Source organism: Euprymna scolopes, chromosome 3 (genome assembly GCF_053919585.1).
Source record: "Euprymna scolopes isolate OS-2025 chromosome 3, ASM5391958v1, whole genome shotgun sequence".
NCBI lineage: Eukaryota > Metazoa > Mollusca > Cephalopoda > Sepiida > Sepiolidae > Euprymna > Euprymna scolopes.
In genome coordinates, this window is record NC_136484.1 from 173,116,865 (window position 1) to 173,122,864 (window position 6,000).

The 6,000-nt window shown below is 37.5% G+C and overlaps 1 pseudogene; it reads left to right on the forward strand.

Annotated features, from left to right (window-relative positions):
* Window positions 1-5,588: 5,588 nt before the first annotated feature.
* On the forward strand, window positions 5,589-5,673 carry LOC145265558 (U6 spliceosomal RNA; annotated as a pseudogene).
* The last annotated feature ends 327 nt before the right edge of the window (window positions 5,674-6,000 follow it).

Sequence of the window (6,000 nt, forward strand, 5' to 3'; positions counted from 1 at the left end):
CGTAAACTACGACCTTTTCTTTTTTTTTTATTACATTTTCACCCCAAACAAGGCAAATTGCCACTTTGGTGTAGGGGGCTACTATCAGGGGCAACACTACTGGGGTACTATGTAGGGATTTGGGCAGCAAGGTGTCGGTTCACGATACACTTGAACTTCTGCACGTCAGTACTGTTGGGGAAGCAGGGACCTGAAATGGAATTCCAGAGTCTAGCGGTTCTGGGGAAGAAACTATTGGAGTAAAAAGATCTTTTACATCTAGGGATCTCTACAGTGTGGGGGTGGGATTTAGCAGCCTGTCGGGTTTGTCGAGGATGCTCACGTCGTGGAGGCACAAGTGATTGCAGTTCGTCAGAGCATTCACCACTAAAATACTTGTAGAAAAGGCAGAGGGATGCAACATTTCGTCGATGGGACAGAGGCTGAAGCTTAGATGCCAGTTCAGGACCTATCAGGTTTGCGACTCTCTTTTGAACCTTGTCAAGGAGCGAGAGACTAGTAGCAGATGCACCAGCCCAGATGTGGCAGCAATACTCTATACATGGGCGAATGGTGGCCTTATAGAGGTACAGGATACTTTCGGGTGTTAGTAGTTTTCGAGCACGGTAGAGAGAGCCCACCTTTCTTGCAGCGGCCCTGGCAATGCCTTCAATGTAATTGTTCCAACTCATGTTTCCTGTGAACGTTAGGCCAAGGAGTTTGAAAGATGGACTCTCAGATAAAGAGTCGTTGGCCATTGCTATGGGTGGTACAGACTAAGCTTTTATATAAGCAATATCCCCTAAAGAGGTCTCTAGTTACTAGTGACTGGCTGATCAAAACATGATCATGAATGTGTAGCAACATATTAATGTTTATGTAAAACAAATAAAAGTACATCTTGACCTACTTCAACATGGAGCATTCTTGTCAAACTCGTTAAAACTTCATTGGTTATTTTACCTCTAGAAAATATTAACCTGGAATTATATATATACTATCAGGTCGCCCGGCATTACCCGGTCGTAAAATATGCTTAAATATGATATTTTGATCAATACAGATTTCGTATTTATTATAATACTATTCTGGGTGCTCGGAGTTTCCTAAGTGTTTGGAGGTGTGTGTGTTGAACAAAAAAAAAAAAAAAAAAGAAAGAAAGAAAAAAATGGTAGTAGGCAAGCAGGCTCGAACCTATAACGTGAAGGAGGCAATAAACGGGAAAGAAAAAAACCTAACATCTTTGCTGTTGCGCCCTTTTTCTATTATTTAAGCGGCCGTCTGGTGTGTATATATATATATATATATATATATATATATATATATATATATGATCTCACACATAAAAACACATTAGAGGAATTCCCGTCTCAGGACAGGTAAAATTCGAAGAGAATCCTTTGGATAGTTTTCTGGTGAATCATTCTCCTTAAAAATTCAAATCATGTTTCAAAAGCTTGATTGTCTAGACAATTGTTAGAAAATAAAGATATCCTTGTTAGAATCATTTTTTTCTCATATTATCATTATTATTTATTTATTTTGTGAGCATTTGTACCATTATTATCATTTTTTATTTTATTTTATTTTTTGTAAGCATATTTTTATTTGCAATAATGATGGGGCGTGGGATAAAATGTTCAAAATAAAATGGGAAAATAAATTTAATCGAAGCATTTTCCCAATTTTCTCTAGGGTCACAACATTGTTTTTTTTTCTTGCCAAACAATTGCAAACAAAACAAAATACTGAAGTTTCAATTTCGTTTTTTACATCTTTTCAGATATTTAAATTGGACAAAGGATCTTTTTCATCATATGTGTATGTGTGTATATATATATATCTATATATATAGCACTACCTACGTATAGAGCACTGTTGAAGTAAATACTTAAAGTTTACGCCTTTTTGTAGGAGAGCAATGTTGTATCTCTTATGAAGTCATAAGACCATTCTTGCAAACGTAATCCTAGAGGAAGTAGCATATGTCAACGAGATACAGACGCAATCGGTTGTCCATAACTTAACTCAACACTTATATAACAAAAATAAAAACAATATGGTTTCCGCTCTGCAAGATTTACCGCAGATGTGCTGACGGTTATATCCCACAGGATTAGTGAATCTCTTGACAAAGGCTACCTTTCTAGAGCAATTGCTCTTGACATATCAAAGGCCTTCGACAAGGTATGGCATAAGGGTCTACTTCACAAGATTTCCAGCTACGGTATAACTGGAAATGTTTTCTCAATCATTAAATCATTTCTCTCTGATAGGCTCATAAGAGTAGTGGTAGATGGACAAAAATCGGAGGCCTGCAATGTAAATGCTGGAGTCCCTCAGGGGTCAATCCTGGGCCCAACTCTCTTCCTGATCTACATCAATGACCTCCCTAAACACATACTTAAATCATTCGTTGACATCTATGCTAATGACACGACCATCTACGGCAACACATCAAAGGCTGTAAATGACAAAGTTCTCTCTGATTCTCTCTCCTCTGATCTTGAGTGCATGGTTCAGTGGGGGAAGACGTGGCTGGTTACCTTTAATGCATCCAAAACCAAACTCCTATCCTTACATCATCAACGCTCTGATCCCCATCTGGCATCAATTGTGATGGATGGCTCTCGTCTGGGTGAGGTCCTGTGTTTTGACAAGCTTCTGGGTTTGACCTTTACTCCTGATCTGAAATGGAACACGTACATCAAGTCTGTTGCCAAGGTCACTGGAAAGATGGTGGGATCCTTCTACCGCTCCAGAAGATATCTCACTACTGATGAAATTCTCTATCTATATAAAAGCCAAGTACGTCCAAGGATGGAATACTGTTGCCATATCTGGGCAGGAGCTGCTAAAAACAGCCTATCCTGCCTTGACAGAGTACAAAATAGACTTCGTGGCTTAGTGGGGGGTGCCCTTTTCTCTACCCTGCAACCTCTCTCCCAGAGAAGAGACGTTGCGAGCCTATCCTTGTTTTATCGTTATTTCCATGGCAGGTGCTCGTCTGAACTCCAATCTCTGGTCCCCCCTCGCCAATCTTTCACGAAAAACACCCGTCTAGCTGAATCCACTGTGAAAAATTTCCCCCACTCTTTATCTGTGCCTAAATCAAAACGTGGATTCCATAAACAAAGCTTCTTTCTTAGAACTGCACGCCTGTGGAACTCTGTTCCGTTTGCCTGCTTCCCACCGGACTACAACTTTGATGTGTTCAAGTCCAACGTTAAGAAATTCCTAATGAACCGCCCCCTTAAGTAAACACTTAATCAAATCTCCACACTAACGTAATGTACTTGCAATAACCCTTATCCCTGAGTGGCTTCCGGGCCTTGATAAGTGGTGATCACTGTGTAAAAAAAAAAAAAAAAAAATTATCCAACGTAAGGGAGCAGAATCTTGCTCGTATAGTAATGAATGGTGGTGTTGCAGTTTGGAGTTGTTTGCATGGACACATGGTGCAATGGATACAAGTATTGATTAACAATCAGTTTTGAATTACGGTCTTCTAAAGGTTTAAGGTCAAATCCTTATGACAGCCACCTTAGAATAGCATTTTGTACATGCTTTACGTGTCTTGGTGTTTGCTGGCAAAAGAGATTTTGAGGAGATCAGTACAGAATAGTTGGCATAATCTGAGAAGAAACAGTGCTTTACAAATCATTATATATCTTACAAATATTCTGACGGTGACCTGAGGCGAGTGTGATAATTTAATGGGGAGAAAAAGCGTTTGCCATCGTCCTAGTGGGAATATGTACTCTAGAGATGTAGTTTTTTCAGAACAAATGTAATCATTTTTTAAGCAGGGCTAAAATGTATGCATAGTTTTGCAAAACACGAAGAGCTGTAAGTGGTAAGAGAAAATGATTTGTTTTTGAATTGTTCGCGTTTCCTATTGAAACTGTAGTGTAGGGGAGAAATGAGATTATTTTATAGATATGATCAGCGCTTCTGTTCATTCATGTCTGACAGAATGAAACAATCTATACTCATCTTTTGACGACATGAAGATTTCAGTTCAAGGTTCCGTGTAGGCTTTTGTATTTGACAAAAAGATTCCCAAGTTCAAAACCTGCACCTAAAAAATAGGTTGAAAATTACCCTGACCGAAACGTTGTGAAAAATAGCAAAGATGAGACTGATACTCAAAATTATCCAAATAAACATCCTCATCACAAAAATTCTGAAACAGAATATCTTTGGATAAACCTTTTTTTTATGTAAATATCCCAACTTGGATATAAAAGACTGTGTGTGTGTGTGTGTGAGAGAGAGAGAGAGAAAGAGAGTTCATTCCCGTGAACTCCGAAACGGTTCGGCTTATTTTTATGAAATTTAACACAAATATAGTTTATGTGTGTGGGCATCTTCTTAAATAGCTTTTCTATTAAAATGCCTCTGATAAATATGAAAAATCGTTAATCGATAACCAAAAAATCTGATTAAAGAAAGAACTGTTCGATTTTGACCGAAGTTAACACCTTATGCATCCGAACATCCCAAGTCCATTTGAAAAGTTTTATCACTGTACAAACAGAGGGAGTTGGTGTATCCAATCAACAGTCGGTTCTTTGATAAGATAAGGGCGCGTTCGAAATGAATGTTTCTGTTTAGAGCACAATTGCCCTATGATACTTAACTTTTGCATTTTAAACTTTAATTCACGCCATTATATACAAATGATTTAATAAAATCAACCGTATGTTCCCTATAGTGCAATGTAGGGTACAATGTATTATGGATTAAGTCACTGCGGGAAGGCATGGGAAGTTTCTACCTAGTGCGAAGCAATGGGTTCCCAATCATAATGCGATACTCGATTTAATTGAAAAATGGATAATTTCACCGATTTCAGTGACAATAAAAGCACGGTGTGGAATGTTCGTTGATCTTCATTCAATCCCCAGCAACGTCGGGTATCCCTGCTAGTATAGTCATAAAAAAAAACGTGTGACAAGATTGGTGGATAGAAATATATTTATGGCTAGAATAAAAATGTATAGAACAAAGTAGACCATTATGATTAATTTGCGCTGGTAAACTGTATTTTATGGCGGATTAATCTGTACCTATTTAAATCAAATGGTTATTATGGTTGCGTATGTACTTATTTGGTACTTATGTACTTTATTATTACTTTTTGAGGCCAATGACGCAATCTTCTTTGGATATTAATTTATGTGAATGGTAGCGGGAACACTTGTGAGAAAAAAGAAATCCAAATAATTTGGTCTGAAATATTTTATATTTTATTAATTTATTTATGGATTACTCTTTAAAAGAAAATTTTTTAATGAAAATTGCTCGGCATGGTATGAAGCCACTTGATGTAAGGAATTAAGGAAAGGAAAATACTACTTCAAGGTAAAAAAATTAGCCAATGGTAAGGATTAGATACATCAATTCTTCCTCTTTTGTCAGAAGCATCGCTCACAGAATGCGAGAACTAAAGGACAAAACAAGGAAAGTCAGAATTACGAGGCTGGTTAAAGTAAACTTAAGGTCAATTTCCCACTTTATGTAAACGGATCTTTATACATACTTAACGTTTCTATCTAACAGAATAATACATTACACGTTTTTCTTTACAAAGTTCTTTCGGAATGATATATATATACTTAAATTGGAATGCTACAGAGATGACCTCTGCGCAAGAATGACGTGTAAATTTGTGAAGCATTTCATATTTTTAAAGAACATCACTTAAACCCAAGACAACTGAAACTGCATAAAATCATATAAACTACCCCCTCCCTTGCAAAAAGGGCATCAACCTCGGCTGATATTACACAAAATAGGCATGAAGGACCAAGAAGGGTGGAAGGACCGAAAGCATAAATCAATAAACAGACCTTAGCTATCCAAATCTCAGTAAAAACCAATGATCGTTACCAGCAAGAAGTCAATGGCAAACGGGTTTTGCAACAATGCAAAGTCATTTGCAAGACACAGAGACTAATGGAAATTTGGGGAGACTTGTTGTCATCCATATTCCAGAGAACATTAATAGTTGTTGTC